This window comes from Tursiops truncatus, chromosome 5 (genome assembly GCF_011762595.2).
Source record: "Tursiops truncatus isolate mTurTru1 chromosome 5, mTurTru1.mat.Y, whole genome shotgun sequence".
Lineage (NCBI taxonomy): Eukaryota > Metazoa > Chordata > Mammalia > Artiodactyla > Delphinidae > Tursiops > Tursiops truncatus.
Window position 1 is genome coordinate 81,262,151 of NC_047038.1, and position 26,562 is coordinate 81,288,712.

Below are 26,562 nucleotides of genomic sequence, written 5' to 3' on the forward strand. Positions count from 1 at the left end.
CAATTTTAGGCACAGTTTTATGGGGGAGGAAGTGGCATTTGTTCCAGCTTTGAGGATTTAAAGAAATGGTTTTGGGACAGGAGTAAAAAAGTTGGATTCTTGATCCAGCACTGACATCTTTTGGCTAAGTCACTTTAGATAAGTCACTCAATGTCCTTAAACTCAGATTTTTTTCATTTCAAAATTGAGTTTAAAATAATACTTAATATATTCATGCATAACACACCCTGGCATTGTAGAATGCAAGGAAAAACATTCTTACGCTACAAATAAACTACATATAACATGTTATTATGTTTAAGATGCAAAATGAACACTGTTGGCTAAACTGTTTTGCTTGTGAACTCTTCCATGGCTTTAGTATTTATTTTCTCTCCCTTCTTTGACTTTATGTTCTACTTACTTACATGTAACTTAATATCTTTTGTAGACATCTTTGAATTATTTTTAAGTGTTTAAGTGAGAGACTATACATCCATTGTAAGAGCTTTGGGGAAGAAACTGTACTTCATTATTATTATATTTTTTAACTAGCATCATCATTATTATTTATTCCTCAATTTTGGAAAAATATTTTCAGGACTTCTAAAGGAAATGCAATTCAAATCACATCTACCACTTAATGACAATATGAGTTTAAGCAAGTTACTTATCAATTCTTTGCTTCATTTATTGTTTTGTAAAACAGGAGCAATACCAATCTCTTAGGGTTGTGTAAGGATGAAATGAGAGAATTTGCCATATATAATTCTTCCAGAGTACCCTGAATTAATATGAGGGTACTTCCATTGTATATATTAATGAGTTTCTTTCAAGTCCAAATCATAAAGGAGAAGTTATGATAAAGGATGTTTCCTTCAACAAATCAGCTGTAAGACCCAAAACTTTCTAACTTATTGGCCTGTTTATTTCAAAGATTATGGAGATAAACAGAGATATTGAGACAAGAATAGATTAACTATATTGTCCCATACCACAGAAGAGTTATAGATTAAAAAGTAGAGATTTATTCTTCTGGAAAAATTCCTACTGACTACTTGAGTGTCTTTTTGTTAGTTTATTTTAAAATTTGGAGTCCAAACTCTTATGTCAAAATATTAGGAGGATTCAATCTCAGAGTAGATTCATGAATGAAATATTTTTATACATGTTGTTTTTACTGTAGGTTCTTTAGAGAAGCTGTGACTATGTTTTCCATGATTCAAGCTTTATTAAATGATATTATTTGGGTCTCAAAAATGCACGCTGTTTGGCTAAAATACCCAAAGTAGAACAAATTCTGCAATGGATGTATAAAACTGGAGGCAGCTCAACTCTATCTGTGATCCTTGGCAGTCAGTGGGATTTTTAATAGACTCCATGCATTTACGTCTGCATATCATTTAGCTAAGTCCCAAATGCCAAATGCAGTCTTATCTTCCAAAATTTATTAATATTAATTTTGCTTTGGTAAACTAATTATATACATTCTACTAGCAGGGTTAGTCAGGTGAGGAGTTAATTCTTGAAGAACATAATATAAAATATAAAATCCATCATATTATATAAAATGTAATTGTCTTAGTCAGCTCCAGCTGCCATAACAAAATACCACAGCCTGGATTAAACTACAGAAATTTATTTTCTCACAGTTCTGGAGGCCGGGGAACCTGAGATCAAGGTGCAGGCCAATTCCGTTCCTGGTGAGAATTCTCTTCCTGTTTGCAGAGGGCTACTTTCTCAATGTATCCTTAAATGTTGGAGAGAGAGCTCTGGTATCTCTTCCTTTTCTTATGGGGCACCAGCCCTACTGGATTAGAATCCTGACCTTATATACTCATTTAACCTTTATCATCTCCTCTCCAAATACAGTCCAGTCACACAGGTGTTAGGACCTCAACATATGAATTAGCAGGAGGTGGTAGAGTGGGCACAGACATTCAGTCCATAAGAGATTTCAAGAATCCATTGATTCTACACACTAGTAAATTGTGTCAGCAGATACCTATGTCTTTAATTTGAACACTTATGGTTTCATTTTTATTTCACCAATTATTTACTTAGTGTTGATTATCCAGGCTCTATCCTAGATGTGAGAGGACAGAGAGGAGGAATTAACCCCATCTCAAGGAACTCCTGATCGACATTGTTACAAGACAAAATGTGAATTTTTCTGTGGGAACACAGATTGACATTTATCAATCTCAGAGATACAGATAGTGATGGTACAATAAGGAAAATGTAACTAATTTGTTATCACTGTGAAAGAATGATTACAAATGTTGCTGATAAAATAGGGCAGGACAACTTGATGAGAAGAGTTACCTGCCAAATTTTTGCATTTTGTGTTTTTAACAGGAACTGTGGAAACCATTTATCTTAGAATCTAGCAATAAGTGCACCCAAACAAAAGAACTGTTCTAATGTTTTCTGACCATTCATTTTAAAAGTTACCATTATAGTAAATGAAAAGTGATGAGGTAAAATGTGTCTGATTTATCACCTATGAATAACATTTTTAATTAACTAACCGTCAAAATTTTCTGGTGTTAAGAACATAAGATGAAGGCTAAAGTGGGTATAACAATAATTTTATTAATTCTGAAAAAGCCAAACATTTATTGAGCTGAGTTTTTTGGTGTCAGATAGTGTTCTCAATTAATTACATATATTTTCTCCTTCCAGACTTGCCATAACTCTATAAGAGTGATACAGTTATCTCCATTTAACAGATGAGGAATTTAAGCCTCAGTGAGATTCAAGAATGTAACCAGTTGCCTCAGCTAATAGGTAGGATTCCAGTCATATCTATCTGGCTTTAAAGTCCCCCCACTTTCCATTATTCTACCTTCATCCTCTTGAGAAAGGGACTTAGGTTATGTTAACTTGCATCATATAATTGATTGAGGATTTTAACCAGTCATCCTCAGTGGAGAGACTTATGTGGCACCAGTCTGCAACATTAGAAGAATGTCAGTGGAAAGATAGTTGGTTAAGAAGATATTAACTGCAATGTGTCCTTTAGTCTTGTAAGGAAATGAAAGATAATGAGCCACTAACGATCTTTCAGGTTCTTTCTTGCTTTCATACGGTCATTTCCGTTTAGGAAAACTAAAAAGAATTAATTTCCTCTCTAACATTATAACTGTTGATCATTTTAAATGTAAGATAGTTTACTCTAAAGCAATATATTATTATTATTATCATTGTGAATGTTATCTTACATTTAAAAAGGTACATTAAGACTCAGTATCCTTAAATATTACTCACATTCATATTGTATGTTATTTGTGAAAACTGCATAAAAATTAAAACTTTATTGAAAATATATCAGCATTTTTCAGCATCTTTGTATGTTGTAGAATATATGCAATATATCAGGCTCAGTGTTTGGGGACTTTGATAGACACACACTAAGGTGACTCCCAGTGAGTCACCCCTCTTTTGAGTACAAGTGAGACATGACTTGCTCTCTAACCAAAGTTGACACCCACTAAGTCTATCCCATCCTCTATTGTAAATATTTTCCCAGGATTTAATCTGATCTGTTTTTTTTATGTTGTTGTTCTTGTTTGCTTGCCTGCTTGAATGTGATTTCCATGAGGGAAGAGATTTTTATCAGTTATGTTCCACTTCTGTATTTCCTGCACCTACAGCAGTACCCAGAAAGTTGTTGGTGCTCAATATAAATCTCTGTTGGATGAATAATTTATTTGCATATTATATATTTGTTTCTCTTTTCTATCTAAAATTAATAGAATTCTTAATAGAATAAGAGATCAGGATAATTATCATCTAACATTTTTACTACTATGTTAAATACATCTAGAGCAGTATTTAGTACATCATAAATAATAACTAAAATTTATTCAATAAATACTGCTTAATAATAATAATATTTATATGACACTTTACATATTACTATATTGAAACATACAATTTTGCCAGTATGTTTACATGAAGGGCTATTTCATATAACCTGACTGTACAGTCTGTTTCTATCTGATTTATTTCTCACAGTAACCCAATAAGGGAAGTATTACTACTAAGGGAAAACTATAGACTATAATGGCTTTGATGGATGAAAGAGAAGACTTGAGAGCAATTAATCTTGGGAAATGAAGACACGTTAAATGGAGAAAGACATGGTTACTTCCTTTTTCTTTGTAGTCTTGAATGTAACCTGGACTCATCTTCTATCATCATAACCCTGAAATGGCTTTCGCATCTTTTCATGAAGCCACGTTACATATCAGATATAGTTTTAATTATTGATACCCGAATTTTTTTTCTCACCCTTATCCATCCTACCATTGAGTACCTGCAGCTCCACCTCTATGTTCACTATCTCCTCTGTTACCACTTAGGACAAATCACCAGTATCTGTCACCTCTGATAGGAGATATCAGTTAGGGAGTTAACTAGTTTCCCTATTGCATATATTCTCATTCACACTTCAATCAGCTGCTAATGTTGTGCTTTAAACATGTAATTAAGATCATATCATTCCATTTTTTAAACATCAACCAAGAGATTTCCATTTTCAAAATTACAGTCTTTTCCCATGTCCTATGCTATGACACTCTACATGAGCTATTAAACTAGCTTTCAAACCTCTGGTTGTACCACTTTCATTCTCATAAAATTTGCTGTTCCCACATTGGACTTTTTTCCATTTCTCTAACAAGCCTTGCTCTCTTCCTCCAGCTCTTTGCAGTTATCCATTCTCTGGTTCTAGTCCAAGTGGTGACTTCCTTCTTTTCATTCTGATCTTAAATATGATGTTATTCCTCAGAGATAGTATGGTATCATCATTGCTATTTAGTGATGCCAACCACTGATCACACCCATCAATCACACTGTATCACTTAATTCTGCTTATTTCCTCATGATAGTTTCACTATCTAAAATCTTAATCCTTGTTTCTTTAGTTGTTTATTGTCAAACTGTCCTACTTTTTGTCAGCTCCATGAAAAAGATTGGTTTTTTGTCCTGTTCACTTTGCTATCCTGAGCATCTTGAAAATTATCTGGCATATATAACAACAAATATCTGTTAAGTGAATGAATATACAAATTTAATTTAATGAATCCAAAATACTTTCTCTTAAATGCAACGTGATAATGCCATTACCTGCTTAAAATCTACAGTGGCTCCCCATTACTGGTAGAACCACTCTTTAGTTTGAAATACACACTCTCTCCTATTTTGTGCTGTGCCTTCTGTTTATCATAACTCTAGCCTCATTAAACTATGTGCAGTTTCATCAATATAAATCCAGCTGCCTATCCCTGAATGCTCTTTCCTTGAAGAGAGACTGACTAAAGAGTTAACTGAAAACTTAACAGAGCCTCAGTCTATAAAGGTACAAAACTTGAAGAATTTACACAACATTTGGGTGTGGCTGATATTTCTGACTTGTTCTTATTTGAGTACTTTCATTTTCAACCCTTGCCACACCCCTCTCTTTTTTTTTGTTTGTTTCTGATTTATAACATTTTCTTCTATTATCCCAATTAACTATTAGAACAGTTGCTTTTATCAGGAATTTTTGGTTATTGCAAATAAACTTAAATAAAACATGGGACCACTATTGTCCAAATTAAACTAAATCTGGTATTCAAAGGGAAACACAATTCAGCAACCAAAATTAATGAAAGGGAACTCAATCCGTATTTTGTTCTTTAAAGAAATGCCAAAGAGAAGTGTGTTTTCTTAAGGCAAGCAAATAGTAAATACCTCTTCTGATTAATGCCTACTTCACTACACTTCGCATTGGTGGTAGCTGCTCTCTAAAGTTGACCGATTTTCTCTATGTTAATTCTCGTAAAATAATAGCAATTATATATAAAATACTGTGCATCATGCTGTTGTATTCTAATCATTTTACATATATTAATTAATCTTTACAATTCTATGAAATAATAATTATTTTTAAAGATAAGCATTTATATAATACCTTTATTTTTTGATTGTTGTTTGGGATTAAAAAAAGATAAAAGAAATAGCTTATAAATTCAAAGACTTTAAAACTTCCACTTAAAATGTTATAGAGGCACACATGTCTGCATTCATCCTCTCACCACCCTAGTTTAGAATCAAATATTGGATTCTATGGTACGGATTCAAAGGAAGATGTTCATTTGTCATAGAATGCCCAAGCAAACCTCCCTTTAGTTGGAACAGTGCTGGCCATGAAGTCCCTTAAAGCAAAAGGTGATAAACCCAACTTAGGCATAGAAGGAGACACTTGAGGCTGGGAAACAGGTTTCTGTTCTGTTTCTGTCAAGAACTTCTCAATTTAACTTAATTTCACAAGGGCGCTGTATGCAAATTTTCAGTATTTTCACTCTTAGAAATTGCTTAGATAAAAAAGTTGGTTTCAGTTACATCCATGTACTAAGACCCAAGCATCCAAAGCAACACCATGTGGCAGATAGGACATTCTTCAGTCTTTATAAGATGGTTAGAAATGTGATATGTGAAGAAGCAGGGTAGATAGAGCAACAGGATTACTTTAGACATTATAAGTAAAGATATTTGAAGTATCAATGACATAGTAAAATACCTTCAAGAAATCTTTGTGGGAGACAATGGGAATTTGTACGGCTATATTATCTAAAATATTCATTTAAGTATGATATGAAAATGCAAGTTTTTGAAATATGCTAGAGTAAGAAATTACATATTTAAAGATGAAAGTACAAGGAGAGGACTTTCAAGATAGCAGATGAGTAAGATGTGGAGATCACCTTCCTCTGCACAAATACATCAGAAATACATCTACATGTGGAACAACTCCTACAGAACATCTACCGAATGCTGGTAGAAGACCTCAGACTTCTCAAAAGGCAAGAAACTCTCCACATACCTGAGTAGGGCAAAAGAAAAAATAAAAAACAGAGACAAAAGAATAGGGACAGGACCTACCCTCTGGGAGGGAGCTGTGAAGGAGGAAAAGTTTCCACACACTAGGAAGCCCCTTCACTGGTGGAAGTGGGGGGTGAGTGGGGGGAAAGCTTCGGAGCCATGGAGGAGAGCACAGAGACAAGGGGGCAGAAGGCAAAGTGGAGAAATTCCCTCACAGAGGATCGGTGCCGACCAGCACTCACCAGCCCGAGAGGCTTGTCTGCCTACCTGCCAGCACAGGTGGGGGCTGGGAGGTGAGGCCCGGACTTCAGAATTCAGACCCCAGGGAGAGGACTGAGGTTGGCTGGGTGAATACAGCCTGAAGGGGGCTAGTGTGCCGCAGCTAAGTGGGAGAGAGTCCGGGAAAAAGTCTGGAACAGCCTAAGAGGCAAAAAACAATTGTTTCGGGGTGCGCGAGGAGAGGACATATAGAACACCACCTAAACGAGCTTCAGAGACAGGCATGAGCGGCTGCTGTCGACGCGGACACCAGAGATGGGCATGAAACGCTAAGGCGGCTGCTGCAGCCACCAAGAATCCTGTGTGCAAGCACAGGTCACTATCCACAATTCCCCTCCCAGGAGCCTTCCAGCCTGAAACTGCCAGGATCCCATGATCCAGGGACAACTTCCCAAGGAGAACACACAGCGCACCTCAGGCTGTTGCAACGTCATGCTGGCCTCTGCCACCGCAGGCTCGCCCTGCATTGTGTACCCCTCCCTCCCCTCTGCCCTGAGTGAGCCAGAATCCCCTAATCAGCCACCCCACTAACTCCCTCCTGTTTGGGAAAAAAACAGATGCCAGAGGGTGACCTACACGCAGAGGCAGGGCCAAATCCAAAGCTGAACACCAGGAGCTGTGCAAACAAAGGAGAGAAAGGGAAATTTCTCCCAGCAGCCTCAGGAGCAGCAGATTAAATCTCCACAAGCAACTCTATGTACCCTGCATCTGTGGAATACCTGAATAGACAGCGAATCATCCCAAAATTGAGGTAGTGGACTTTGGAAACAACTATAGACTTGGGGTTTGCTATATGAGACTGACTACTGGCTGATTTTTCTGTTTATTTCAGTATAGTTCTTAGTGCTTGTTATCATTGGTGGATTTGTTTATTGGTTTGGTTGCTCTCTTCTTTTTTTAAATTACTTTTTAATAATTAAAAAAATTTTATTTTAATGACTTTTATTTTATTTTCTTTCTCTCTTTTTTTCTCCCTTTCCTTCTGAGCTGTGTGTTGACAAGGTCTTGATGCTCTGGCCAGATGTCAGGCCTGAGCCTCTGAGGTGGGAGGGCCGAGTTCAGGTCATTGCTCCACCAGAGACCTCCCGGCCACACATAATATCAATCGGAGAGAGATCTCTGTCTCAAAGTTAAGACCCACCTCCACTCAATGACCAGCAAGCTACAGTGCTGGACAACCTATGCCAAACAACTAGCAAGACAGGAACACAACCCCACCCATTAGCAGAGAGGCTGCCTAAAACCATAATAAGTTTACAGACACTCCAAAACACACTACCAGATGCAGTCCTGCCCACCAGAAAGACAAGATCCAGCCTCATCCACCAGAACAGAGGCACAAGTCCCCTCCACCAGGAAGCCTACATAAGCCACTGAACCAACCTCACCAACTGGGGGCAGAAACCAAAAACAACAGGAACTATGAACCTGTAGCCTGCAAAAAGGAGACCCCAAACACAGTAAGTTAAGCAAAATGAGAAGACAGAGAAATAAGCAGCAAATGAAGGAGCAAAGTAAAACCCACCAGACCAAACAAATGAAGAGGATATAGGCAGCCTACCTGAAAAAGAATTCAGAGTAATGATAGTAAAGATGATACAAAATCTTGGAAATAAAATGGACAAAATACAGGAAACACTTAACAAGGACCTAGAAGAAATAAAGAGCAAACAACAATGATGAACAACACAATAAATGAAATTAAAAATTCTCTAGAAGGAATAAGTAGCAGGATAACTGAGGCAAAGAACGGATAAGTGACCTGGAAGATAAAATAGTGGAAATAACTACCACAGAGCAGAATAAAGAAAAAAGAATGAGAAGAATTGATGACAGTCTCAGAGACCTCTGGGACAACATTATGCACCAATATTCAAATTATAGGGTGGGTCCCAAAAGAAGAAGAGAAAAAGAAAAGGACTGAGAAAATATTAGAAGAGATTATAGTTGAAAATTTCCCTAACATGGGAAAGGAAAGAGCCAATCAAGTCCAGGAAGTGCAGAGAGTCCCATAGAGGATAAACCAAAGGAGAAAGCCATCTAGACATATATTAATCAAGCTAACAAAGATTAAACCCAAAGAAAAAATATTAAAAGCATCAAGGGAAAACCAACTAGTAACATACAAGGGAATCCCCATAAGGTTAACAGCTGATCTTTCAGCAGAAACTCTGCAAGCCAGAAGGTAGTGGCAGGACATATTTAAAGTGATGAAAGGGAAGAACCTACAACCAAGATTACTCTACCCAGCAAGGGTCTCATTCAGATTTGAAGGAGAAATTAAAATCTTTACAGACAAGCAAAAGCTAACAGAATTCAGCACCACCAAACCAGCTTTACAAGAAATGCTAAAGGAATTTTTCTAGGCAGGAAACACAAGAGAAGTAAAAGACCTACAATAACGAACCCCCCAAAATTAAGAAAATGGTCATAGGAACATACATATTGATAACTACCTTAAATGTAAATGGATTAAATGCTTCAACCAAAAGACATAGATGGCTGAATGCATACAAAAATGAGACCCTTATATATGCTGTCTACAAGAGACCCACTTCAGGTCTAGAGACACATACAGACACATACAGACTGAAAGTGATGGGGATGCAAATGGAAATCAATTGAAAGCTGGAGTATCAATTCTCATATCAGACAAAATAGATTTTAAAATAAAGACTATTGCAAGAGACAAAGAAGAACATTACATAATGATCAAGGATCAATCCAAGAAGAAGATATAACAATTGTAAACATTTATGTACCCAACATAAGAGCACCTCAATACATAAGGCAAATGCTAGCAGCCATAAAATGGGAAATCAACAGTAACACAATAATAGTAGGGGACTTTAACACCCCACTTTCACCAATGGACAGATCATCCAAAATGAAAATAAATAAGGAAACACAAGCTTTAAATGACACATTAAACAAGATGGACTTAATTGATATTTACAGGAAATTCCATCCAAAAACAACAGAATACACTTTCTTCTCAAGTTCTCATGGAACATTATCCACAATAGATCATATCTTGGGTCACAAATAAAGCCTTGGTAAATTTAAGAAAATTGAAATCATATCAGGTATCTTTTCCAACCACAACATTATGAGACTAGATATCAATTAAAGGAAAAAAACTGTAAAAAAATACAAACAAATGGAGGCTAAACAATATATTAATAATCAAGAGATCACTGAAGAAATCAAAGTGGAAATCAAGGAATACCTAGAAACAGGTGACAATGAATACACAACAACCCAAAACCTATGACATGCAGCAAAAGCAGTTCTAAGAGGGAAGTTTATAGCAATACAATCCTACCACAAGAAACATCTCAAATAAACAACTTAACCTTACACCTAAAGTATAAGAGAAATAAGAACACAAAAAACCGACAGCGATAGGTAAGAAATCATAAAGATCAGATCAGAAATAGATGAAAAAGAAATCAAGGAAAAGATAGCAAAGCTCAATAAAACTAAAAGCTGGTTCTTTGAGGAGATAAACAAAATTGATAAACCATTAGCCAAACTCATCAAGAAAAATAGGGAGAAGACTCGAATAAACAGAAATAGAAATGAAAAAGGAGAAGTAACAACTGACACAGCAGAAATACAAATGATAATGAGGGATTACTACAAGCAACTATATGCCAATACAATGGACAACCTGAAAGAAATGGACAAATTCTTAGAAAAGCACAACTTTCCAAGATTGAACCAGGAAGAAAGAAAATATGAACCAGCCAATCACAAGCAGTAAAATTGAAACTGTGATTTAAAATCTTCCAACAAACAAAAGCCCCAGATCAGATGACTTCACAGCCAAATTTTATTAAAAATTTAGGGAGGAGCTAACAGCTATCTTTCTAAAACTCTTCCAAAATATAGCAGAGGGAGGAACCCTGCCAAACTCATTCTACAAGGCCACCATCCCTCTGATACCAAAACCAGACAAAGATGTCACAAAAAAAGTAAACTATAGGCCAACATGACTGATGAACATGGATGCAAAAATCCTCAACAGAATACTATCAAACATAACCCAAGAGCATATTAAAAGCATCATACACCATGATCAATTGGGGTTTATCACAGGAGTGCAAGGATTCTCCATATACACAAATCAATCAATGTTATACACCATATTAACAAATTGAAGGATAAAAACCACATGGTAATCTCAATAGATGCTGGAAAAGCTTCCGACAAAATTCAACAGCCATTTATAATAAAAACCCTCCGGAAAGTTGGCATAGAGGGAATTTACCTCAACATAATAAAAGCCATATATAACAAACCCACAGCAAACATCATCCTCAAAGGTGAAAAACTGAAAGCATTTCCACTAAGATCAGGAACAAGACAAGATTGCCCATCTCACCAGTATTATTCAACATAGTTTTGGAAGTATTATCCACAGTACTCAGAGAAGAAAAGAGAAATAAAAGTAATCCAAATCGGAAAAGAAGAAGTAAAGCTGTCACTGTTTGCAGATGATATGATACTATACCAGAAAGCTACTATAGCTAATCAGTGAGTTTGGTAAAGTAGCAGGATACAAAATTAATGCCCAGAAATCTCTTGCATTCCTATACACTAATGATGAAAATATGAAAGAGAAATTAAGGAAATACTCCTACTTACCATTGCAACAAAAAGAATAAAATACCTCTGAATAAACCTACCTAGGAGACAAAAGACCTGTATGCAGAAAACTATAAGACAATGATGAAAGAAATTAAATATGATACAAATAGATGGAGAGATATACCATGTTCTTGGGTTGGAAGAATCAACATTGTGAAAATGACTTTACTACCCAAAGCAATGTACATATTCAATGCAATCCCCATCAAACTACCAATGGCATTTTTCACAGAACTAGAACAAAAAATTTCACAATTTGTATGGAAACACAAAAGACCCTGAGTAACCAATCTTGAGAAAGAAAAATGGAGCTGGAGGAGTCAGGCTCCCTGATTTCAGTCTATACTACAAAGCTACAGTAATCAAGACAATATGGTACTGGCACAAAAACAGAAACATAGATCAATGGAACAGGATAGAAAGCCCAGAGATAAACCCACACACATATGATCACCGTATCATTGATAAAGGAGGTAAGAATATACAATGGAGAAGAGTCTGCCTCTTCAATAAGTGATGCTGGGAAAACTGGACAGCTATATGTGAAAGGATGTAATTAGAACACTCCCTAACACCATACACAAAAATAAAATCAAAATAGATTAAAGACCTAAATGTAAGGCCAGAAACTATCAAACTCTTAGAGGAAAACATAGGCAGAACACTCTATGACATAAATCACAGCAAGATCCTTTTTGACCCACCTCCTAGAGAAATAGAAATAAAAACAAAAATAAATAAATGGGACCTAATGAAACGTCAAAGCTTTTGCACAGCAAAGGAAACCATAAAGAAGACAAAAAGACAACCCTAAGAATGGGGGAAAATATTTGCAAATGAAGCAACTGACAAAGGATTAATCTCCAAAATTTACAAGCAGCTCACGCAGCTCAATAACAAAAAACAAACAACCCAATCCATAATGGGCAGAAGACCTATATAGACATTTCTCCAAAGAAGATATACAGATTGCCAACAAACACATGAAAGAATGCTCAACATCATTAAACATTAGAGAAATGCAAATCAAAACTGCAATGAGGTATCACCTCACACCGGTCAGAATGGCCATCATAAAAAAAAATCTACAAACAGTAAATGCTGGAGAGGGTGTGGAGAAAAGGAACCCTCCTTCACTGTTGGTGGGAATGTATATTGGTACAGCCACTATGGGACAGTATGGAGGTTCCTTAAAAAAGTAAAAATACAACAACCATATGACCCAGCAATCCCACTACCAGGCATATACCCTGAGAAAACAATAATTCAAAAAGAATCATGTACCGAAGTGTTTATTGCAGCACTATTTACAATAGCCAGGACATGGAAGCAACCGAAGTGCCCATCGATAGACGAATGGATAAAGAAGGTATGATATATCCGTACAATGGAATATTATTCAGCAATAAAAAAATGAAATTGAGTTATTTGTAGTGAGGTGGATGGACCTAGAGTCTGTCATACAGAGTGAAGTAAGTCAGAAAGAGAAAGACAAATACCGTATGCTAACACATATATATCAAATCTAAAAATCAGAAAAAATTGTTCTGAAGAACCTAGGGGCAGGACAGGAATAAAGACGCAGACGTAGAGAATGGACTTGAGGACATGGGAAGCAGGAAGGGTAAGCTGGGACGAAGTGAGGGTGGCATTGACATACATACACTACCAAATATAAAATAGAGCGGTAGTGGGAAGCAGCCACATATTACAGGGAGATTAGTTCGGTGCTTTGTGGCCACCTAGAGGGGTGGGATAAGGAGGGTGGGTATATGGAGATATATGTATATGTATAGCTGATTCATTTGTTATACAGGAGAAACTAACCCAACATTGTAAAGCAATTATACTCCAATAAAGATTGTTAAAAAAAAAAAGAATGGCACTTCTAAATTTTAAAAATTCATGTATATCTATTATGATAACAAAGGGGGTATAATTTGTGCCATGGAGAACTTTCGTGGTGCAAGATTCTAACAACAGCATTTACCCACCACCTCCATGTTACATGTTTTTTCTTTTTAATGTGACTTGCAGGAATAAACTATGGTCCAACACTCAAAAAAAAAAAAGAAAAAAGAAATATATGGGAATTTATAGACATACACATCTGAGCATATATGTTTTATATCTAGTCAAAAATAATGATTACAATGATAGAATTGCCTAATTGTGTCCATCAAGCTTCTATCATTAATGTACCAATGTAATGCCAATTATTGGCTTCTTTTGAAATAAAACTAGTAAAGAAAATAAAATAAAAATGAAGGTATAGTTTTTAAAATATTAAACTTTCTTTAATACAGTTGTAATAATCTACTAACTGTTCTTTAAATAGCCTTAAATTTCATGTTAGTAAAAATTAAGAATTGCTATGGAAATTCTTCAACAAAATCAAGTGTTGACATACATTGAAGTGCGTGCCTTATGTTTTCCTCAAATACATGAATATTACAGCCTATTAATATCTGAACATATGCACAAAAATCATGCAATTCTCATCATGTGTTAAAATAATCAATATTGATAACAATAACTTTGTTAGACTTTAATAAAATCTTCCATGTATGAAATCATATTATTCACAAAACATTAAGATATATATTATAATCTTAACTTAGTCTTCAAACTAATTTACAAAAGCTAAATTAATACAAATAATATAGCAAATAATCTTACCTATTTCCTTTCCTTATGGAATATTAATTATTTACAATGTTAAGTTTTTAGTATGCAAATTAAAATAATATGGTTTTAAAATGTTTAACACAATGGATATAAGGGATACATTTAAACACATTGGATATAAGGGATATTGTTATGAAGAAATCTCAGTGGTCATTTATTGATTGCAAGTTAAAAATAAGAAAGTCCAGATTCTGTAATCACCCATGTAGAGTGAAGATAGACTAGATTTTTAACAATTATCTTAAATGCATGCTAGTTTCGAAAATAATTATAATAAATATGACAAATACATTGAATAGTTGTTACTGTTGATATTTGAATGCTATGTGTGTAGATCCCAAATCTAAAGCAATAACAATTACTGAGGGGGAAAATAAAGCAATAACATGATGTAATTACTATCAACTAGGCATATTTCAAACAATGCGTTTGGTTGAATCAGAATAACCTTATATAATGGATTTTTTTGATTTCGTAGGACACATGGATTGTTATCTTCATGATCTTAAGTGTAGAGCTTAATGGTTCCAATTATATACAAAATAAAATCGAGTTGAAGGAAACTGAACTATGAATCAGTAATACATGTATTAAGACAATTATTGTCCACACTGTTTATGAATGTATTTTATATTTGAAAAATAATCAAACAATGCTTAGATTTCATTGCTTAATCAATACATTCTACCATAAAGATTATTACAATGTTTCATTATGACTACAGTGAAATTTTGCTTATAAGAAATCATTTAAATGTTTTAATATATAGAATAATTCTTAAATATTGCAAAATTTAGTGCTTTTTCTCATATAAACATAAATATTAGAGGCATGAAATTGTATATTATTAGAAAATTACATTGTGTTTTTCGTGTTTTACATCTTTCGTGTTTTACATGTATTACATCTGTAATACAATACGAAATACATAGTTGGTATTTGTCCTCAGTGCCTAAAAGAGCTTCTAAAAACCTTGGAATTTCCTGAGTGATAGGGGTGATAGGAGCATCTTTCTGGTTATTTATAATAAGCCTCTGTCACCCATACCTGAGTTTATGCAATAAGGTGACTTTTAGAATCTTAGGGCCCCCAAGATAGTTTCAGGATGGATGCTTGTCTCCGGAAAGACCAAGGCATGTTTAGAGGGTTGTAACTTTCAGCCCCACCACTGACTTGGGGGGGTGGGGTGGGAGAGAGCTGGAGGTTAAGTTAATCACCAGCGATCACCTATTTAATCAATCATACCTATGTAATTAAATCTCCTGTTTGGTGAATACGTTGAGGTGCTGGGAGGTGATGTGCCCAGAGAGAGCATGAAAGCTCCATGCCCTTCCCCTATACCTTGTCCTTTGCATCTCTTCCATTTGGCTGTTCCTGAATTGTATCATTCATAATAAAGTAGTAATAGTAAGTAAAGCACTCTCCTGAGTTCTGTGAGTCATTCTAGCAAGTCATCAAACTGATTTATAGAAGTCAGTCAGAAATATGGGAGGCCTGGGATTGTGATTGGCATTTGAAGTGGAGGGCAGTTTTGTGTGACGGAGTCCTCAACTTATGCAGTGTTATCTCCAGGTAATTAATGTCAGAATTGAGTTGAATTGTAGGACACCCATTTGGTGTCCAGAAAGTTGGAGAATTTGTTGGTGTGATGAAAAACCCACACATTTGGTGTCAGACATGTTGTAAATAAAAACAGTTTATAGCATCCCACACTATAATGTAAGTATTGCACTTTTATCAAATAGATGTGGAGAACTGTTTTTGCTATTTAAGATATTCCAAATGGAAAAGAGAACCTTAGGTCAAAAAATTATCACAAAATCATATTTTTAGAAGGTGTCTCAGAAGCCCAAATATTTAGTCCAAAAGGGCTTCACCTAAGTTATGAGGAGAAATGTTTAGTTTGTCTAGCCTTAGAATCTGAAAAAGTCAAGCTTTACAGACACATTTTAGCATAGCCACTGAAGTACAGATACAATAATTGCAAAATTACTAAATCAACATCTCTTTTCCTTCTACAAACTGGTTCATGCCTAGGTCAATATATGACTGTTAGTTTCCAGGTCCAGGACAGTCATTTTTTAATCCCTTGAGAAAAATAATATTTAATGAATATTAAAAAGAGTCACTCTGTGAACTGAGGAACAAAGTTAAAAGTAGAAAAGCTTATTTTACCATTTTTTGAAGAAGAATATTAATCTTGTTTAGCTTAACTCAGTTGTATTATAACTTGAGAAGTGATACCACATGTAATCAAATATGTTTTAAAAATTAACTTATGAGTGATATTGATATCATCTGAATATAATGATAGAAGTTTTATAAAAATAAGACAAAGTACAAACAATAAAGCCAAAGGAAGTAAACACTTATTCAAAACCTCAAAAAATATTTCTTCAGTTTATAATTAAACAAATATTTCAAGTTAATGGGGAAAGGATAACTGCTTTAATAAATGGCCTGGAAAATTGGCTATAAATTTGAGAAAAAGAGTTTAATTCCCTCCCACATGCCATATAAAAATTAAAGTTTAGAAGAATTAAAGAGATAAATATAATAAGCTGAATGATAAAAGCATTATTAAAAAAATAAATGCAATTACTTTGAAAATTTGGGGATGGAAAATGCTTTCTTAGGTAAGACACAAAATCAGAATTCATTAAAAAAAAAGAATGATAAGATGATTTTTAACTTACAGCATGTATTCACCAAAGATGGTGTAAATGGTACTAGTAGACAAATGACAGGCTGGAATAAATATTTAGATGGCTGTTATTAACAAAAAGTAAATAATATAATATAAAATCTCTTATAATGCTGTACAAAAATAAGTATTAATCCAGCTTGCCGATGTACAAAGGTGATATGAATATGTAATCCCTAAATTCCAATACAAATACAAAATAATCCACAATTTCACATTTAGTCAGCAGTGAAGACACAGATATAGCATCCCAACATTTAAATATGAGAAACATTTTAAAAAATTGATACTGTTTATTTTTGCCAAGAACTGGCATTGAGATTCCAACAAACGACTTTACTAGATTCCAACAAACCACTCTCCAACACTGTTGGAGGAAATTCAGAATTAGACAAAGTTAAGAAAGTGTGCATCTCTTCTGCCGCAGCAATTCTACTTCTAAAATCGGTCTAACAGAAACACACACATGCACAGAGATGTATGCACAAGATGTTTATTTTAACATTGCCTGTAATAAAGGGGGGAAAACCCTAAAAATTCAATTAGAAAAATGGTTAAAGAATTTATGACATATCCATGGAATAGAATATCATGCTGCTTTAAAAATTGGACATTTATGTTGACACAGAATGATATTTAAGTTTTTAATTTAAAAAGCAAATTGTTGAACCATATGCATGGTATGATCCTATCAAGTAAAATAAAAAATGTACATATATATGTATATATGTGTATATATATATATATATATATATATATATATATATATATGTATTTACATCATGCATATAAAAAGGATTGGTTGGATGCACCAAGTTTTATCTCTTGGTTTAGGGTATGAATGGTAAGTACAGAGGGAGGATGCTGATGAAAGAGGACATTCAGATGCTAATATTATTCTTTATTTGATAACTTAAAAAAATACATATTAATTATATATCACTTGTAAGAGAAAAAAATGATAAGCTCCTGCTTTCAAACATGTATTTTATGTTCTGTTATTATTTTAATCAGAGACTCTAATATTTAATTAATATATTCTTCCAATGTACTTTTTGGTCTTCTATTATACAATAAATATTGATACTCTGTTAACATTTCAGAAAACCTTTATATTTATCCCTTCTGAATATAAATGCCTTGGTATCCAATTTCATGAAAAAGATAGCTCAATCTGTGTGAGTGACTCTGGGAAGATCCAGGCGAGTAAATTAAATAACTTCAGTATTACACTTGATGAATTAGCACATCACTATTAAAAAACAACAAAGTTGTAGAAAATATGATGCTACTTTGGAATTCACTACTTCTGCAAATTTGTAATTTGTTTAATGTTTCCCTCCAACAAATATCCTCAGTCATCAACATGAGGGAAAATGCTTCTCTATCAAATGTTTTAATTTTCTTGCAGTTTATGTGTCATAATGCTTTATCATGAACATGTTACCTAGTTGGAGCAACATGGTTGACATTTCCTTGCTAATAGGCCAGTTTGCAGCAGACATTTGTGTGAGTGGAATATCAGAAGGACCAGAAAAATAATATCTCTTGATATCTAGGCTGTGAAAATGATCTGAAGCTAGAAAAACCTATATGCAAGCTAAATAAATATTTTTCTCTTAGTATATAGCGCCACCCAGTGTTATAGAATTCTCTGTGGAACACTCTACAGAGGAGGCTCTTGTGTCAAGGTAGAAAGGAACACAAATGACACTACGTGTCATACTGTGTCATACTATGAACATACTAAGATGTTCATCTTAAAGTTTATTTAGGGATATTCCACATGCCGACTTGTTAAAAATTATTAAGTAGGAATGCAAAATCAATATGAAACAAACTGAAATGGTCACTCCAGTCTCTATATCATGGTAATTATTCCCTTTTTGGATCTTTGTTTTTGCTTGAAAAAAAAATTCATGAAAATTGCTGCAGTTTTATTAATTCACTATGTATTTCAGGGTACTTTAAGACATTCCAAAGAGATAATTCCATTGGCCATTATAGATTCAGGCATACTTCATGTTTCTGCATGTCTAAAATAATAACTTTTCTTTTGAATTAAATAACAGATGAAAATGAGAAGGCATTTACAGAAAGAAGCAGTGGAATTTTTAGTTTTCTATAGTGGCTTTTACCACAGGGATTTGATGCTTTAGAGAGATGCTATTTGGCAATTAAGCAACGTAATTAGAGCATAAATATTCATATTAAGGAAGATCTAGAAATAAAAAGGAATAAAAAAGATACACTTCATTACTTATTTGCTGTAGTGATAAAGAAAATGTAAACTTCCCTTTCTAAGTCCTCAGAACTTATATACATTTGATAAAAGTAACTCAATCTTCGAAGATAAAACTCTTCTCATTTTATTCAGTTTCTTGAGTGTTCTTTAAGACTCTGCTCCACCTTTTCTTGCTGCCTTTTAAAATTCTGTCTCTGTTGATGCCTGAGTCTTCAAGTGACTCAGGGCTTCTCCTTTTTACAACCCACAGTCACATCACCTTTGGAATTTCTATAACTCAGTAATTTTCCTCACTTAAATTACTCTCTTTCCAGGTTCTGTCCCTGCTGCTAACATTGTTTTATTTTCCTCTGCTTGAAATGTTTCAGTCAGCACTTAGCAAATGTAACCTGTTATTGTTCTCGCTGCTCTCACCCTTGTTATTATTATCATCATCATCATTTTTACTCCTCTTTCTTTTATTTCTCAGGCCCTGTCTCCTGGTATACTGACTCCTTTTTTTGTGTCTTTCCTGGTTTGCTTTTGTCATTCTCATGACATCATTATGATCTAGGCCTTTGTTATCTCAAATTGCTATTACAAATTTCTCCTACCTAATCTCTCTCTTGTTTCCATCTTCTTCTTTCAATCCGACCTGCACAGAACAAAATTAATACATTGAAAGTGTTTATCATTGTCTTTCCAAATAGACTGCTAAAAAGTAAGAATTGTGCCTTTCTATATATACTATTGGTATTTGACACAGTGTGTACTTATTTGACCAATGTGATATAGGAGTAACTATGTGACCATGGAGTAACAAAGCACTAATGCCAAACAACTACTGATTGTGTTTTGAATTCAATGGTGTTAGGTGAGAATATTCATGGAATTTACATTGTTTTGTCAGTGGAGATCACTCTTGTCAGATGAAAACATATGTCAGCTTTCTGCAACAAAGTTAGTTTAAAAAGTCTTTCACCATATGTCTGTTTTTGTGCCAATACCATGCTGTTTTGATTACTGTAGCTTTGTAGTATTATCTGAAGTCTGGGAGGGTTATACCTCCAGCTTTGGTTTTTTTCCCTCAGTATTGCTTTGGCAGTTCTGGGTCTTTTGTGGTTTCATATAAATTTTAGGAATGTTTGTTATAGTTCTGTGAAAAATGTCATGGATAAGTTGATAGGGATTGCATTAAATCTGTAAATTGCTTTGGGTAGTATGGCATTTTAACAATTCTTCCAAACCAAGAACATGGGCTATCTTTCTATTTCTCTGAGTCATCTTCAGTTTCCATTATCAATGTTTTATAGTTCTAAGCATATAAGTCTTTTGCTTCTTTGGTCAGGTTCATTCCTAGGTATTTTATTTACTTATTTTTTTATGTGATTTTAAAAAGGATTCCTTTTCTTCTTTCTCTTTCTGATATTGATTTTTAGTGTAAAGAAATGCATCAGATTTCTGTATGTTAATCTTGTATCCTGCTACCTTGCTGAATTTGCTTATCAGTTCTAACAGTTTTTGTGTGGAGCTCTTTGGGGTTTTCTATATAGAGTATCATGTCAACTGCATATAATGACAATTTTACCTCTAAGTGCCCACTGACAGATGAATGGATAAAGAAGATGTAGTATATTTATACAATGGAATATTACTCAGCCATAAAAAAGAATGAAATAATGCCATTTGCAGCAACATGGATGGACCTAGAAATTATCATACTAAGTGAAGTAAGTCAGAGAGAGAAGGACAAATATCATACGTTATCACTTATATGTGGAGTCTAAAAACATGATACAAATGAACTTAATTACAAAACAGAAACAGACTCACATAGAAAACAAACTTATGTTTACCAAAGGGGAGAGGTCGGGGAGGGATAAACTAGGAGTTTGTGAGTAACAGATACACATTACTATATATAAAATAGATAAACAACAAGGTCCTGATGTATAGCACAGGGAACTATATTCAAAATTTTGTAATAACCTATAATAGAAAAGAATCTGAAAAAGAATGTGTGTGTGTGTGTGTGTGTGTGTGTGTGTGTGTGTGTGTATATATATATATATCTGAACCACTTTGCTGTACACCTGACACTAACACAACATTGTCAACCAACTATACTTCAATTAAGAAAAAAAATCTTTCACCTATCCTGAGCAGAGCAAGAACATAGACCCCACTCAGAGAAATATACTTGCAGGGATCTGGTTAGACAGAAAAGGAAAGGAGTATTATATAATCATTACCAAGATTAAGAAGTAAAAGAATAATGACTGTCTGTGATTAATGACGGAACACTAATGTAAAACTTCTGCAAGGCAGCCAGGGATACACAACAGGATCAAATATATACAAAATGGAAACTAGTAGAATTTGAAGCAAACTCTTAGTTCAGGTATTCTAGATCTTTTCCTGTTTCTGGATAAGGAGGAAAGAAAAGCTGTTATTAAAGTATATTTTATCATTATTAATTTTATATTTTTTATGCAGTGAAATTTAGATATTTTAATAACTGTCTAAACTCTTTTCTTTTTAATGGATATTTTTATCATCTTTACCCATTCCCTAGTTAAAAATTATTTACAGCATATAGATATCTGAAAAAGGTGGATGTTTGATATTTAGGGTTGAAGCTTTGGTGACTATACTGGAGGATGGGGAACATACTCTTAGGAGGAACATAAGCGATAGTGAATTCTCAGGTGATTTCTGATCAAGGTGGCTTTGTGAATTCATATTTTAAACTTCCCCTTTCTTCTAAACATGAAAAAACTAAAATTAAAAAAAATTATTTTTATAAGTTGGTAACAGTATTATGAGCATCCTAATGTTAAGAACTTTAAGCAGAGGCATCATCACATTTTACCTCCTGTGGGGTGAAGATATTGAGTGGCAAATCACTGGGACAGAAGAAAAGAACCAGCTGCGTGACATGGAGATGAAGACTGGAATAAGACTTCCCATCCATGTAAGAAAGGTGACCCGAAAAGAACTGAACATTTCTAAGAGCTATGACTTTCATAAAGCAGCTAATCTTGAAAGAATGAGGAAAGTGAAGAAATCATCCCAGATGGGGTCTGGGATAACCTACCCATTAGCTCAGTGATTACATCTGGAATAGCCCTTGGCTGTTGCAGTAGGAGAGCTGATACAAGTCCTAATTCCAGAACGGGGCTGGGGAAGCCAGGTGAAAGCAGATGCAAAACCATTGGACAAAGATGGAGGGGGGAGGTAGGGAAAGGGGGGATGGAGAGAGAGAGGGAAAGAGAGAATTCACATGTGAGGCTTTTGCAAATATGTCAAGCACATGAGAAGAGCAAACACTGAAATAAATTGATCAGCAAAACCAACAGTTGAGAAATAGGAGCAAGGCAATGAAATGCAAGCATTAGAGCAATTTCAAAATGATTTTAGTGTATGTTGACAATCATTTAGACAATGTTTCTAAAAGAGAAAATAGAAAAAATATAACATCCCTAAAAACAGTAGGAAATAATGAAATAAAGACAGAAAGACTCATGTAAAAACTGGTGGATATTAAAATCCAATTACAGATCTTGGATACTAAAATACAGTAACACATAAAAATAAAACTTCTTATGGCAGCATAACCTTCACCATAACAAATTGGAAGTATCCTGAGAAGTTCACAAGGAATGCAGCATAGAATGATAAAAAAATTAAAAATGAGAAATTGAGAGTATAGAGAATATACTTATGACTCAACCATAGCTAATATGAAAGGAAAGTAGATGGAAAGCTTATCTAGAATGAAAATGGCTAAGGAATTTTCAGAATTGAAGAATTATCTTGTCTTCAGATTGAAATACACACAGACTGCTAAAAGGATAAATACAATTAATCCATCCCTGTTCCATTTTAGTGATACCGCAGAACATAGTAGAGAAAAAAAAAATCTTTAAAGCTGTAAGAGAGAAAAGAAAATTTGACTACAAAAGAATGACCAATGGTCTGAAAACAAACTTCTCATCAACCAAAATGGATGGCAGATGGCAGTGAAATATATTCAAAGGACAGAGAGGAAGCATACATAAACATACATATAGGCACACACACTATCATTTCTGGATGTGTCAATGGTTAGACTTACCTATTTTATTTGGTTCCCTTAAATAAAATAAAACATAAAGACAATAACATTTACTAAAAATTAATCCTTTTATATAAGTAATGTAGTTTTTAGAAAATACAAAACAATTCTAAACATCTAATTACACAGTTGTTAAATCTAAATCCAGATGCCATTTACTGTTTAGAAATTTCTGTGACCTTAAACTGCCATATTTAGAGCCAGTATTCTAACATTTTCTGCAATTAGAAAAATTAATGGAGTAATTTATTTAAATAATAGTTACTTAAAAAACAATCATTAGATTCTAGTTATTTATTGCTTCATAAAAAATCCGCTCCAAAGATAGTAGCTTAAAGAAACAATTTATTTTGCTCACAATTTAAGACATATGCATTTGGAAGGTCATTGGGTGGATGGTTTGTATCTGAATGTGGTTTCTGTCAGCCAGGGCTACTAAAGCTGGATGAAGCACTTTCAAGATGGCCTTTTGCTTACATGTCAGGTGCCTTGGAGCTCCTTGGACTTGGTCTCTGTCTTTCCATGTAGTTTCATCTTCCATGGCCTCTGAAAGTGGCTTGGGTTTTCTATAGCTGAAAGAAACCAGTTAGTACTTTCAACTTCCTTTCTGGATATCTCCTTCTCTGGATTCATTAAAAACATTTTCTGTTTTCTATGTTATCATAGGCACCAGTTTCACTAAACTTTCCACCAGTACATAGTCTGCTTTCTCTAGTCTGAACACAATTCCCTTATTGTCTTCCAGTCTCTCCTTACAGTCTTTTTAAGACCCCTCCAGTTTCCTCTCTCTTATTATGGCAGCATCCTGCTTCCGGTTAACAAAACCCATGTGAAAAAATTAATAAAAACACCCTGAAAAGTAATCACGTAAAAATTATTTTATTTTGCCCAAACTTTTATGTTATTCTGGAAGAGAATGATACAGGTGGTTTATTTCTGATCTATGTGGTATTGGCTGGGGATTGAGCTTTCACTTTTAAAATGGATTTTTTTTTACTCAAATGTCTGGAACCTTGATGATTCTGATCTCTGTTTCTCTGTCTCTGTCTGTCTCTACAGGATAGCTCACCCTCCATGAGCATGAACTTTGAACTTTTCATAGCATGTAATTGTACTTCATAAAGCTGAGCAGCTTCCAAGTGGCAGGCAGTAGAAGCTTCCAGGCTAGTTAATGGGAACCACTGGACCTGGCACAGCATCATTTCTGTTGTATTCTATTAGTCAAGGCTGTTATAGGACTTAACTGGGTTAAAAGGGGTGTTTACAGACACTCCATCTCTTGACAATAGAGTGACAATGCCACATTACAGACGAGCGTGTCTGATAGGAGATAGCCTTGTGACCTTTCTTGGAGAGTATAGTCTGTCACAATTATCATTCTTTAATATAACTCAAGTATAAAAATAATAAAATATGCAGGTAGACAACTGTCTTAGTCTGTTAAGGCTACTTTAAGAGAATACCACAGACTGTGTGGCTTATATGTAATAGAAATTTATTCCTCACAGTTCTGAAGACTGGAAGCCTGAGATCAGGGTGCCAGCACGGTTGAGTTTTGGTAAGGGGTCTCTTCTGGGCTACAGACTGCCAACTTCTCATTGTATCCTCACGTGACAGAGAGTGGAGAGGGGAAAGCTGCTCTCTCCTGACTCTCATAAATTTAATCCATTCATGAGGGCTTCCTCCCCCATGAGCGAATCACATCCCAAAGACCCCATCACCTAATACCATCATCTTGGACATTAGGTTTTCAGCATATGGATTTTGAGAGACAGAAACATTCAGACAATGGTAACAATTAAAGTTAACACCTTAACTTGCTAATATGACTATTTTAAGGAAATTAGAGTTTTCCAAACAAACTCTGTGAAATTTGGAAGGTATTTAACAGATTTTCATCAAAGTATAACTCCAACTGGGATATTATTATAAAGAAACATTTTAGTACATAAATTAAACCACCATAATATAAAGTAGACAAATCCACACACAGTAAATTTAAGAATATATAGAAAAGAGATGTCTTTGTTACAAAAATGCTCTCTTAAATACCAAAGAAGGATTAAATTATATTAATCTTTTTAGTTTTTCACATTGACAAAGTATGATTATTTTCTTTGAGTTGTGTAATTCAACAGAATTTTAAAAGAATTGAAGATGAGGCAATGTGAATGGTTTAAAAGCAGAATCCATAGTCCATTACACATCATTATTAAAATAATAATTCTGTGACTGTCATACAGAGTGAAATAAGTCAGAAAGAGAAAAACAAACATCGTATATATCATATACATACCATAACGCATATATGTGGAATCTAGAAAAATAGTATAGATGATCTTACTTGCAAAACAAAAATAGAGACACAGATATAGAGTACAAACATATGGACACCAAAGGGGAAGTGGGGAGTGGGATTAATTGGGAGATTAGGATTGACATATATACACTACTGATACTATGTATAAATGAGAACCTACTGTATAGCTCAGGGAACCCTACTCAGTGCTCTGTGGTGACCTAAATGGGAAGGAAATCCAAAAAAGTGATGACATATATACATATAAGTATAGCTGATTCACTTTGCTGTACAGTCGAAACGAACACAACCTTGTAAAGCAACTATACTCCAATAAAAATTAATTAAAAAAATAATCCTGTGGATGAGATTTTACATTGTTATTGGAATAACAGTTGATTAGCTTTACCCAATTAAAAGGAAAACAGATGGCTTTCACAGTTGGAAGATGCTCTTTATGGGCTGAATGTTTATCATCCTTCAACATGTGGTTTTAGTAGTGAATATAAGATTCCTTTTCCTTCATTCAGAGTTGAGTTTTTTACATGTTTAAACTCTTTCTTTCAATTTTATAATACAAAAACATTATTTCAGCATTATTGTTTGGTTTTACTTCATCATTGATCTTAGTCATATCATCATATTGTAGCCACAGCAGCTGATTAATATTACAGGGCCACTTTCTTATGTGGCCATTAAAACTCTCTGTTTTATTTTCAGTGTTTTATCAATGCAGTTATTTAATTGTA

General features: G+C 34.4%; 1 long non-coding RNA gene across 1 annotated transcript in view; it reads left to right on the forward strand.

The window, feature by feature from the left end:
• Nucleotides 1-2,673: 2,673 nt before the first annotated feature.
• LOC141278700 (uncharacterized) overlaps nt 2,674-26,562 on the forward strand; it is a 118,101-nt gene continuing 94,212 nt past the window's right edge. The window contains exon 1 of the long non-coding RNA XR_012331748.1: nt 2,674-2,769. This is a non-coding gene — a long non-coding RNA (uncharacterized lncRNA). The remainder of the gene's footprint in view (nt 2,770-26,562) is intronic.